The sequence below is a fragment of the Poecile atricapillus genome, chromosome 1 (assembly GCF_030490865.1).
Source record: "Poecile atricapillus isolate bPoeAtr1 chromosome 1, bPoeAtr1.hap1, whole genome shotgun sequence".
NCBI classification, from domain to species: Eukaryota; Metazoa; Chordata; class Aves; order Passeriformes; family Paridae; genus Poecile; species Poecile atricapillus.
The window spans coordinates 172,719,687-172,732,867 of NC_081249.1; positions in this window are offsets into that span (position 1 = coordinate 172,719,687).

Genomic DNA, 13,181 nt, shown 5'->3' on the forward strand with positions numbered 1-13,181 from the left:
AATAAACTTCTCTTTATTCCTTTTAAGTTTTATGCCTGGTTTGCTCTTATTTTAATCCATATCTCACAGCAAAAAAATAATAATTCTTTTTTCCCCCTTGTTTGTTAATTACTGGTTCAAAACCACGACAGTGGTTTTCTTCAGTTTTCCTTTTTAATGAAGTATTTCCCTTTTGCCCTTGGCAGCTACAGATCTGCTGGAACTACTCTGCAGTTAGTCTGAATACAGGTGCTAAGTATGAATGAAGGCCTTTAAGAGAAAAAAAAGTCTATTTATTTAGCTAAACCTCATCAAAAGAAGCACACTCAGTTCTAGCTTCATAAGCCTATACCCAGAAAATATTCTTTCTCTGGCATTAATTGCAAACCTGCCGCTGGAAGCAGTGCATACTGAACACAGACACAAAGCCAGGCTGCAGTAGCTGTCAAACACCAGCAAGGGGAGATGAGGCTGCTCCAAAACACTTTCCTACCACTTTCCAACCACTGACAGGGTCAGGGTTTGTTTGCCTGTTTTCCGCTCCAAAAAGAAAGGCTCTGGTTTGCACACAGACTCATTCTTGCACAAGCACTTCACTGCAGTTTAATTGTAGCTAATAAACAATGAGAGTTAAGTTTTGTTTCTTGTATTTCTGGGTTGCCAATTCTCTCTCTGAACGGAAAGCTTGTCAGATCTCATGCTGGGAGGGTGGCACTCAGATAATGTCTCCCCAGGCATCCCCAGCACCCCATGCATGCACAGGAGAGCTGCAGTTACTCTGCATGCTGGCAGTGTTCCCAGTGCACACAGTGGGACAGTGGGTCACACATCTCAAATTCTTCCCTCCAAATGGTGCAGGGCCTTGGGCCAGGTGCACAGCCACACACAGCAGTGCAGGGCTGTGTCACCAAGAAAGACACTGCCCCTCCACAGAAGCAGCTCTGCTGGGCACCCATGGGGACAGAGCAGACACAGAGCCAGCCCCTGGCTGCACACCATCACAGCCCAGCCTGGAGAAGAGCAGCAGGTCCATGATCCCTTCCCTCACCAGTGCAAAGCCCAGTCCCTCAGGCACCTGAGTATGTGAGTGAGACAAGCACAGGCAAAGAAATACCCCGTGAAAACTTTGTTTCATTTAATGGCTTCCTTGGGTCAAGCACCACCAAAGATGTGACCGAGTTGTGTCACCCTCCGTGCTGTGGCTGCACACTGCTGAGCAAACCAGGTGAAAACAGACATCAGCTGCTACTGATGCATCTTCTCATCATTTCTGACTGACATGGAGGCACAGAGGCCAGAACCTCTCACTGGTTCAGTCCAGTCACAATCCACACTGCTCTGTGTCATCCCACTCTGATACCACAAAACAAGCACAACAGGATTGGGACCCCTCTGTAGAGTTTATTCTGCAAGAGTTGATTAAGTCCTTCAGTATTTTCACCCTCACTCATCACATATAATATCATGCAGGCCACAGAGAGGCCTGAAAGCCTTCAGGACAGCCACACTGGATGCTGAAATCAGCATGAGTTCTTAAACACAGACCCTCAACTTTTCTGCACTAATAAAAGGATCCATTTTTTGACCCATCCTTTATATCAGAGTTGGGCTGCAAAAATATTGAATTCCTGGTGAGCTTCCACAGTCTTCATTGTTTGATCAGCACTGATTGTGTGCATTACTGCAAGACAAAAAAAAATGAATCAATCAGTCAGTGCTGTATCTTCCTTCCCTTTTTCACAATGGTATCACTTCATCTGCCCCCAGTGCTTTCAAATGTCTCATAAGAACAGCTTGTGAGCATCTCATAGTCTTTAACATAGTCTTACAATAGGCCAGTGAGGTGTGACAATATTATTATTTCCATTAGAACATCAAGCACAAGAAACAAAGCTTTTTATTCACCAAAGCCATTTAAAAACATTAAACCCTGACAGCTAATTCCTAGAGATGGCAAATTAAACACCATCAGCAAAGGGACATCAGTGGGACTTACTTGCTCAAGTAGAAGTCAGGGATCTGAGTACACTTGTAGTTGTGGATGGACACAACTTCTCCAGGCCTCAGCATGAAGTCTCTGTGGCAGCCAACACTCAGCCCAATGTCAGGCTCCAGCTCAGTGTCTTGTCCACCTGACCATCTTCAGAAAGCAGGGTCAGCAAAATGCTCCAGCATGGAGGAGAGGGGATATGGAACTTACTGTGGAGACACCCAGAGCAGGAGCACGAAGGATATTGCCACTGATTTTAATCAAAGACTGATGATCCCTTTTTTCCCAGTTAGCATTTTTGCTTATGTGAAATTTTGGGGAAACAGAGGAAATTTCAGGATTGTCAGCATTTGTCACCATTATTTTAAAGAGTCTCTTCCCATTCTTCCCAGAGCCATACATTGCCATGCTGCACTTGCCATCTTCCCACCTTTCCACTCCTCTGGGAAACATTTGGTTTTAAATGTGAAGCAATGCCCAGGCTGAGCACCAGGAGAGGGGGGCACAGGGGACAGGGAGCAGGTTCAGTGGGTCAAAACTGAAACAGGAGTCCAGCTCCTCATTCCTATAAATGAAAGGCAGCAGAGTGCCCATCTAATGGGACACCAGAGCTACCTTAACCCCCAGGCAGGAACTGCTGTCGTGGTTTGCATAGAGTGGTGTGGCAGAGCAGCTGGGTTTCCATCTCAATTATTGGTCTGGTGTCCATTTTAACAGTAACTGAGAAGCCTCATGATCTTTCATGTATTTGTCCATATATCAGCCAGGTTAAGAGGTTTAATTATGCCCTGTTTCATGAGAAGGAGCATCAAGGATAAAAGATATTGAGAGTACGGCCCCAGCAATCGATTCACACAAGCAAGTTTGAATTTTCTAAATCAGACACATAACTATAATTTCAGGGGTGGAGGATTTTATTTACTGAAAGCCTACCCAGTACTCCAGGTGGAAAATACATTAAGATTTATGCTTGGATGTAATGCCAGTAATGCGAGAAGCATGGAAATATCTTAGTTGGATAGATGTTGGAAGAGTCTCCTTTCCAGCAGGAATGTGATTAGTACAGCCTGCTCTGCTATGGCCACCAAAACAGATTAAATCTATTTATACAACCCTAATCCACCTCTGGCTGAATTGAGACAGTAGTTTGTGCAGGACAGGACTGAAATTTTCGATAAATTTGAGAATAGTTCTCAAAGCTTCCAAAATACCTGGACACCTCCTGCACCTCAGAAGAAATGAACTCCTGTCCATTTCCAGTTAAAGAAGTCCAAAACTCTTGTGTCAGATGTTTTGCATTGTCCTTGCTGAATGAAGGCTGGTTTTCAGTGATTAAATATATACTAGATATCCCATCCAGATCACACATCTGGGCTGAATATTTCCCTTGAAGCTAACCTTGAATGTCACAAAAATACTTAGGTCTCCTTGACCGAGCGATATTGTTTAAGGTGATAAAATGTGAGCAAAAAATTAATGGGCTGGTTGGTTACATGAATATTCCTCCCTGAAGTATTATGGTGACATTTCTTCTCTTAATGCCTCAGTGATTTTGAAGTTGTTGAGTATTGTCTTATGCATTAATCTGAGATTTGAGGGGGGGAAAAGAAATGTTAAAAAAATAAATCAATTTCCCATCCAGGCCTCTCTGCAGCAGCCTTACCTACTCTCTGAAGACTCCACAATATGCTGAGAAAAAACATTCAGTGGGAGTCTCTGGTTAAAATACAAGCAGCATTCCAATGTGTTTCTAAAAGTTCTGGGAAGAACAAAGCAAGTGATAAAAAGATATAGCCAAGTTCAGGATGTATTTTCCAAGACCAGAGTTAATCAATTCTGCACACATAAGAGACAAACAGCTTGCCAAGTTGGTGCATGTGTAGAATCCAACCCTAATTAACTGTGTGTGTGTGTGAACTTTGAATTGCTGAAAAAACATGTGTTGTTAATTTAATAAATCTTCATTAATGTGGCAGGTAGCAGTGACCACCACAAGAACCATTACAAACTGACCCTTTTCAAATCCTCATAATCCTGCACTGGAGAGATGCACCTAATTGGGCTCATTAAAAATAAACATTGATTGGCAGGACCACTGGGATCCTTAAAAGGGCTGTGTAGCCATAAAGAATCCCTGCATTTTTGATCTCCAGAGTAGCAGACATTGTTTGTTGCTTCAGGAAAACTGCTGGCAGCAAGTAGTGCACAAGGCAGCAAGGAGGGGTGTGGGATACACTGGCAGGTGAAAGGCCATAAATAGGGAATATTACCATGCTCAGGTCACTTTAACCTCAAGGTGACTACTGGGGAATGTAGACCACAAAAAAAATGTGGAGATAAGGGAATTAAGGACTGCTGAACTGTGATTTACTGCTGTTAAGACTTTGGGGTTGTTTCTCCCACATTTTATGTTTTGTAAGTCATTAGCAACTGCAAAATGAGTGTAGGAAAACATGGGCAAATCAATAGTGTATTACATAGGCATCTGCAATTACATAGCAGTGGGGAACTGGGCCTTGGGAATTTTCAATTATTTTCTGTTGCAAATGATGTACAGGCACCTTTTGGGAAATCATGTTTTGGTCAAACACTACATATTTGCTCAGTGTGAGTCATTGTTATGGAGGTAATCAAATAATATTAATCTTTCTGGTCTTAAAAAAATCTATTAATATCTAAGCCTCCATTTCTGAGTCAAAGGCAAAAAAAAAGTCATTGGCCTATTGCACAGCAAGAATGTCATCTGGCTGGAAAACTCATGTCATTGTGAATGTTCAGACACAGCCCTGGACATCCAATTCAATGCACACTTTTCAGTGTATAGTTTGCCTGCTTTTAAAGTCAGTTTCCAACTCTTCCACAGAACATGTAAACTTAATTTATCATTCTGTATTACAGAGCTACACCAATATATATGCACTTCAATGACATCTAAAAAACCTGCTGCACATCAGGGGCACCCTGGTAGCAGTTTAACATAGGTGTTCCTAACCTGAAAAAAAAGGACAAAAGTGTAACCTAGTGCAGATCTCTCAGTGCAGCATCCAATAGGAGAGTGACATTTCACATGGTTAGATAGTGATAGGACAAGGGGAAAAACTTAAACTTTGCATTGTCCTTGCTGAATGAACTTAAACTTAAACTAAACTGTTTTAAACTAATAGGGGACAGATTTGTGTTAAATGTTAGAAAGAAGTCTTTACTATGAGGGTGGTGAGACCACGGCACAGGTTGCCCAGAGATGTTTTGGATGCTCCATCCTGTTCAAGGCCAGTCTGGGTGGGGCTTTGAACAAGCTGGTCTGGGCAGAAGGTGTACCTGACCATGGCAGGGGGTTTGGAACCAGTCTTTAAAGCCCCATACAACCCACACCATTCTTTGGTTCTGTGATAAATTGAATCCCACCCATTTGCCATCATCAGTGTGAGCACACAGAAGCTCCAGTTTGCTCTGGACCTGCTGATGTGCAGTCACTTGCTCAACTGCCAAAGCTGCATGGCTTGTCTGAGCCTTTCACATCACCTACTGCCCTTCATTTCCTGCACCAAAAATCTCTCGGGTGGCTGGGAGCCACGGGAGGCTGCTCCAGTTTGTCCCACTGCTGCTTATGCTGCTGCCACACAGGTGCATGAAGGCCAGATGCAGAGAACCCTCATGCAGGGATGTTGCAGCTCTGCCTCCTCCAGGACATCAAGCAAATGCTTCTGAGCAGGCTGAGGTGGACACATGGGAGGCCCTTCATGTTTCATTGGAGCTTGACTGCAGAAGGAAGGGGAGGTGTCAAAAAGGATTAGCGTGTCAGTGGCTAAAATGGTTGTGGCATGAAGGGACTGAGGGCTGCCAAAACCAAAATAACAAGAAAGTGTCTCTGAAGCACTCCTGGTGCATCGCTTTGACAGATGTGCAGCTCCTCACTAACTGCAACAAGCAGTGGAGAGCAGGCTCCTCTGCAACAGCCTCTCTGGCCTGGGACCAGGAGGAGATTTGGGATGGATCCTGCAGACATTTTATTCAAAACCAGCTGATTTGGTCAGATCAGAGACATTTCTGCCACTACACCATTGAAAGCAAAATGAATGCAGCTGAGCATATGAACACAGAACACATCTTTTGGGGCTTTAGACCTTAGCAGTACATAGATGTGGCAGATATCAGTGATTCAATGGCCTTCAGCATGAGAATCCAGACTATCCCACCACTGGAGTGTCTTCACTCTCACAGGAATAAACCTGGAAGGTCACAGATTGAAAGTCTGGACACTTTTGCTGACCTCCACAGGCACTTGCTAGAGGTCAGTATTCTTTGACTCCTTCAGCTGATGAAGAGAGAAGGAAGGTTTTATTCAGAACACATCCTCAATTTAATTCTCTGAATTCAACCCTTTCCTTCCATGATTACGTAGGAAGTATCAGGAAAATAAATTTCCAGTCTGAGCATACAGAAATGGTCATCCATTCCTTTTCCCTCCAGTTCACCACCCTTACAGGAATTCTACTTCCATCCAGCATCAGCTTTGACCCAGATTTACTTCTTTTTACTCCTTAGTCTAAGAGCTGTGGAACCATGAGCTGTGTTTGATAGGGGCATCTCTGTATCTCTGCTGCATGTCTGATGTGTGCCATGCATCCTGCTCGTTTTCCATATTTTTACCTGCCTGGCAGGCAGACTCTGGACCATCCACCAAGAATGTGATAGCCTTGAATGCCAGGTAGGATAACTCAGACAACACTGAGACAAGAATTTTGTTGGAATTAAAAGATGAAATAGTACAAAAAGATACAAAATTATGAACTCAGTTTGCTATTATGCAACTTCTGCTTCTGCCTGATTTTTTTTTTGAAGCTGTTTTTCCCAGCAAAAATAGAGTGAAACCACAATGTTGGATGTGCAGCACAGCCTGTGTAGTGCTCAGACTGCCTGCTGCTTCATATTTATTAATTGAGAAATCCTTGGGCAAATTGCCACTCAAGCCTCAGTGTTGATAAATTCAGGAGTTGCTGGCACTCCAGCAGCATGCAAAGAAGCTGAACAGGACTGATTACAGTGTGCAGCTCTATCTGCAGAAGGTTGATTATATGGTTTGCTTCCTAATTAAATATCTAAGCATCCGTTTACTGAGGAAAGTGAAATTGAGGAATCATCATTTACTGCAGCCTTGTGTGGAATAAGAGAGCCAGTCTGAAAATTCCTGGACCACAAAGACACTGTATTGGCCAAGCCCTCTCCAAAAAGCAGGCTGGAGCACAAATGCAGTTTTGCATAATGAACATATCCTAAACCTTGTCACTCACAAGAGTGAGATGAAATTGGATGTGGAAGAAGCAGTAAAATCAGCTTCTGTCTCAGCTTCTGGTATGGGCTGGGATGGAGCTGTGCTCGTGAGCAAGAGTTGCTACAGCATCTCTGTCTGCTGGCACATCTCAGGGGCTGCCCAGAATGCAGCAAAGGGACTTTCTGAAATGATGCCTCAGGGTATCAAAAATCTCAGTTCCAGATATTACTCCTGAAGGATTGCATGCAAGAGGCTCACTGCTTAGAGCAGGAGAGGCAGGGGGGAGGCAGGGAAAATGTCTTCAGCAATGTCTTTTCTCTTGTTCCCTCAGTACTTTGTCACTCCCCCTTCATCCTGAATCAGACATTTACAAGCATACCTAAGCATAGAAATTATCATACGGCTCAGCAGGATATCTGGGAATGATTTGCCCCTTCACAGCTACACATTAGGTCTAATCCTGATCTCTAGCATTTAACAGCATTAATTCTAATGTGAATAATTAAAAATTAAAGTAAAATGGCGCTGCAGTTTTTCTATTGTGGAGTTGTGGAAGCTAAAGGATGCTGCCATGAGAATAAATTACTATAAATTGGCCATCAATAACTTTAAACATCATGATTAGAACACAGAAAAGTCTGAAAAGGGCTTCTGAAGGACTCTGGGCACTCAGTTGCTTCACTGTGTGAAGTCTACCACATTTAGAAATGGAATTGTATGATATCATTGCCTCTAACAGGGGACTGGATTTAATGCCTACTGCATCTTTTTCCTTCTCACTCAGCATTTAGCAGGCCTCCAAATTCATTTCTTTATTGTTGATTTTAAGGGCTGTCATTTTGAGACAACACAATCTCCATTAATGATGTCAATATCTTTTCTGGTCAAACAACACCAGCAAAAGAAAAGGTCACTAAAATGTTTGAGGACCAGAACCAAAACAAGCTGTTATTTCTTTTTATTTCACTTCAGTGAACTCCTGCCTTGTTCTTGTTGTTGCTATTTGCCAGCTCAGCTCAGCCTGATATAGTTGATGGAAAAAGTGTGAGTGAACAATGAATGGAAGGAAAGGCTGAGCAGGACCAACATCACCAATGGCAATCCCAACAATGATTATTCTGATTTATGAACCCACTCAAGTTCATGCTTGGACAACTTGGGTCAAATCAGCACCTTTCATTGCATTTAACATCACTACTTACATTTGGAGTTGAGGCCAGGTGAAGATCTACAGAACTGCTTCTCAAAAATCCACCTCTTACATCAAACAAATGACCTAACCTCCATTTTCCTTATAGCCCTTTGGTAGAAAAAAGGCCACCAGATAAACACAGCCCATCATTACAGTGCCTGTGGCACAGCAGATGGTATTTGCAAAAATTAAGGGAATGTTATAAGCACAAAATTATTAGGAAAAGGCACAATCAATATATGGGAAATGCATAGAATTTAGCTCCAAATTTAGAGGTGAGAAGAATCTGGTGCACATCAGAGATGAAAGGAAATGACAAAAATAAACAAATTGCATAGTACTGGACTGTTAAATATTATTACCCTACCAGGAACCCAAAATAAGTAATACTGAGGGTTGACTATATGTGGCTTTCTGTAAAATAATGGCATATGGTTTAAAGGAAACCATGGTCACATAAAGTTAGCAAGTTTATGTAAACAAAGAAAACAGATGCAATAGAGACTTAAGAGCAAGTTTGTCTAAGAGTAAGTAGAAGCACAGAAGCACAAATGGTTCAGTTATCCCCAAGGAGCTGGTTGGTGCTGATTGTGCTATTTAAGCTGTGTGTCTTGTAGGTTGCTAATGCGAGCAACAGTCTGCCTGCTGCATTTTAAATTGTCAGCCACTGCCAGCCCATTGTTTTATGTGATTCCCCCTCTGAACAGATATATTTATTCATAAATAGCTGGCTGTTCAATGGGTCTCCCTCTGTTTTGTGGAACTCGCTAAACCGTATATTTCTTCTGTCAATTTGCACCAAACCTTCCCTGAATGAGCTGCTGTGAGCTTCATTCACTGAGCCAACCGTGGGACACTGTTTAGATTAGATTTTAGGAAGGAGTTCTTCACTCAGAGGGTGGTGTGGCAGTGGAACAGGTTGCCCAGAGAAGCTGTGAATGCCCAAGCCTTGGAAGTGTGTAAAGCCAGGTTGGACGGGGCTTTGAACAATTTGGAATGTTGGTGGAAGGGACCACTATCCATGGTGTGGAGGTAGAAATTAGATGGGGTTTAAGGTCTCTTCCATCCCAAGCCTCCCCATGATTCAGTGACCTGTGAAGCCTGAAATAGGCCCAAAATTCCGTCACTAAATTTTGCTGTTGGTCCCCAGACCTCTGTCAAGAGCAGAAGGGCTCCACAGAGGCATGAGAAGAAGCAGGAGGGTGAAAACTCCACTGTTTATTGCATGCTGCAAAATGTTGTTATCTGAGGTATTCTCCTGCAGCACAGGTCCCATTGGCCTCTTTAAAAAATAAATAAAATTATGCTTTCAGCAAATGAACATTCTGGTGAAGGAACAGATGAGTTGCAGAGGTGACCTGGTGGCTCTCCACAGATGCAGCAGAGCTGGGCATATTTAATCAGATTGAACACTAAGAAGGAGGGACCCACACACTGTTAGTGCTGGTCAGCAGTGGTGTCAGCGAGGCAGAGACTGGCACAGGGGATCTGGCCTTGGCTTCCCTCTGTGCTCAGCCCATGGAGCAGGAGCAATGCCTGGGGCCTGAGAGCAAGAGGCCACCTCTCCATGGCATAGCCACCAGGCAAGGGGATAAAAGCCAGATGGAGAACCCATCCATCTTTTAATAACCAGCATTGAAAAGCCAGATGGAGAACCCATCCATCTTTTAATAACCAGCATTTGTAGCTACTCGGAGGCCTGGAAGGTGACAAAGCCGTCATAGTTATAGAACATTTCCAGCTGACATTTACCATGCTGTGACTGCATCATCCAAACCTAAAAATTTCATCACACACCACCACCCTCAACCATGGCTTCTCGCAGGAGAAGTTCAGATTAGAACTTCACAGTCTGCACTGAAAAAAACCAGAGCTATCACAAGGCTGGTAAGGCTTAGGGTTAATTCCTATTTTTATTCTCTTTCACTTGTGTCCTGCATTTGAACAAGAGTTGAATTCTTGGTAAGATGAAGGGTTCAGCGTACAGCACACATTTCTGTGCTGAGTTATTACCTCTGGTGTCTGGAGAAAAAGTGCCCCCTGGGATGTTTGACAGGATATAATGTCTGACTTGATGATGGAAACAAAAGAAGTCCTCTCCATGGCAGATTTAGTCTCTTGAATTCACTGATAATGCACTCTCCTCCAATAAATCAAAATTCCACTTCACCCACTCAGATGTCAGTTCTGTGCACTGCTGACATACATGGAAATGCAAAGCTCCCATGAAAGTAAAAGAAAATGTAAGTTATGTTCTGATAAACAAAGAGAGACTTCAGAATGGGGGGAAAGCCTTGGTTTACATTTAAAATTAACTCTCTGAAACACAGTAGCAGAGAGATTGGAACAGAAAGAGGTGCAGGGCACATGCAGCTCACCTGGGGAGTTCTGCACTGAGGCTTCAGTACAGGCTCAGTTTTCCTTTTGGGAACCTTTCCTTGCCTTTCCCCTTGCAGGTCAGAAAACTCACCACAGAGAACTCACATTCAGTGCAAGGTCACCCCAGAGAGATCTCCCCCTCCCCTGCCTCCCAGTAATATGTATTAAAATTTCATTCTGGCCTTCAGGAAAAGCAATTTTCTCTGCCTTAGTGTAGGGTAGGTGTGATCCACCTGTCTGGTTGGAGACATCTGCATCAGTCCTCCCTGCTATGGAGAGAGGAAAGGGCACCTACAGGATAGGATTCACCCACAGCTTATTTAATTTTAGGGTTTAAGATTCGTGTGGATGAATTGGCCCTAAATGCACTTGTTTGTCTCCCTTGACTGTAGTGGGGTGATGTTCTGAGCTGTGGGGCACCTGCATGGCTGCAGATATCTGAGCAGCTGAATCCTGACTTTGCAGTTACTGAGGGAAAGTATTTCCTGGGATGGGGGAAACCCTACACAGGGTGCAAGTGCTCGTGGTTTTGCTCCATCCAGATGAGCAAGGATTTGTTAATTGGCTGACACGAAGGGGAGCCGAACTTTCTTTTTGGATCTTTTCCACTTTATGCTGGTGAGCATGGGAAGAGGCAGGAGAGAAAGGAAGGGGGTGCTGTGCTTAAGGCATGAGAGCTCATTTGTGATAAGATTTTTGGGAAATATACAGAAGCCCTGGCCACTGCAGACAGAGCACTTGAACCCTCAGAGCCTGCAGCTCCCAAGGCAGCTGAACACGATGAGCACCCAGCAGTGAAACCACTGACACTGGCTCCTGCATGAACCCATCCCCACTCAGAGTGGAACCCAGACCATGTGTGCTCAGCTGCATAAAGCTCAGCTAGCTGCCCTAAGGAAGGCACCGTGGCTCCCTGCAGAAAGCCATTAGCTGCCCCCTAGCCCAGAGAAGGGGTTATCAGCTCATCTGTTTCAGAGCTCTTGGAATGGGATGAGCGTGCTGCTCCCTGTGACTGCCTGCACCTCTCCTGGCTGATTATTCCACTTGCTAAGGAGGATAAATGCCTCTAAATGAAACTCAGCAAAACACTGAGAGCACTTTGAATGCCCCCTGTAGAAAGCAGATTGAGGGCAAATTTAGCCCATCCACGCACAAGATGGCAATCCTTGCTTGATGGGGAAACCCTCTGTTCTTTCCTATTATCCCAGACCTTGCAGGGAGTCTGGGAGGTGATGGGGCCTTCCCAGCTCTCAGTGAAGGGAGTCTGGAGCTGGAAGCCCAACAAACAGAACAGACTGAGGAAAATCAGGCTGTGTTAATTTATCCTGGGGTCTCAGCTCTCCCTAAATCAGCAGGATGTACAGCCAGCCACAGACTGCTTGCATGTTCCTATATATCAAACAAGAATGAAATGTTGACAGAAGAGCTGAATTTCATGCACTAATTCAAGAAGCAGCCTGGCTGAAGAGATGTCAAATTTAAGTGTCTCCCTTCCTCCAGCTGCCCGATTCCAGTGGCAAACTGGGGCACAGTCAGCTTTCCCCAGCACAGGGCAGGGTAACAGGAGCTGGGGTGATGTGCAGACTCAGGCACAGCCGAAATGCAAAATCTGAAATGCAAAATCCCTGTCCCCTCCACGCACTCAGTTTGTTTGGGCAAGGAGCTGTTGTGCGTGACAGATGAGAGCTGCAAAGCAGGCAGGTCAGCACTGTGGTGAGGGTCAGTGCTACTTCAAAGGCTGGAGATGCTCTAATTATAGTGTTGGGAAGGCTGGAAGCTGCCAGGTTCGATATGGGAATAAGGTGACAAGGGAATTGCAGAGTAAAAACACTTGTTGTTTTGTTCTTGGTCCCTTAACTTAGGGGACAAAGCCCTTGAGGAAGGAAAAGCAAATTTAAGGTTATAATTCAGCCCAGAAACACTGAACATATATATATATATAATTAGACAGAAAAAAGAAGTCAAGGCAGCCTTGTGTTTACTGCACTGGCTCCATCTCCTGTGCTTTTGGCACTGTGTGTTTCCAGCTGAGCTCCAGCCAGTTGTCTGGGTGCTTAAATATCCTTCAGCAGGATAAACAGCTGAGGAAGCCCTGCTGCTCACTCACTCACAGAGCCTTTGGAGAGTGCTCAGGCAAGTACATGGCTTTATATATATATTGCACTACTTCTCTTTGCTGCCTGCTCCACACTCTGCTCTGCCTCACTGCAAAACTTTCACAGGGCTGCTGTTCGGTGTTACAGGATTTACAGCATCATTTCCCACGGGTTTTATGATCTTAGGGTGCTTTTCCTCGATAGTTGTGAGCTGCACAGCCTGCAGAAGCCTTTGCTTGAAGTGTGTCAGAGCAGTCACCTGCCCCTGGAAGC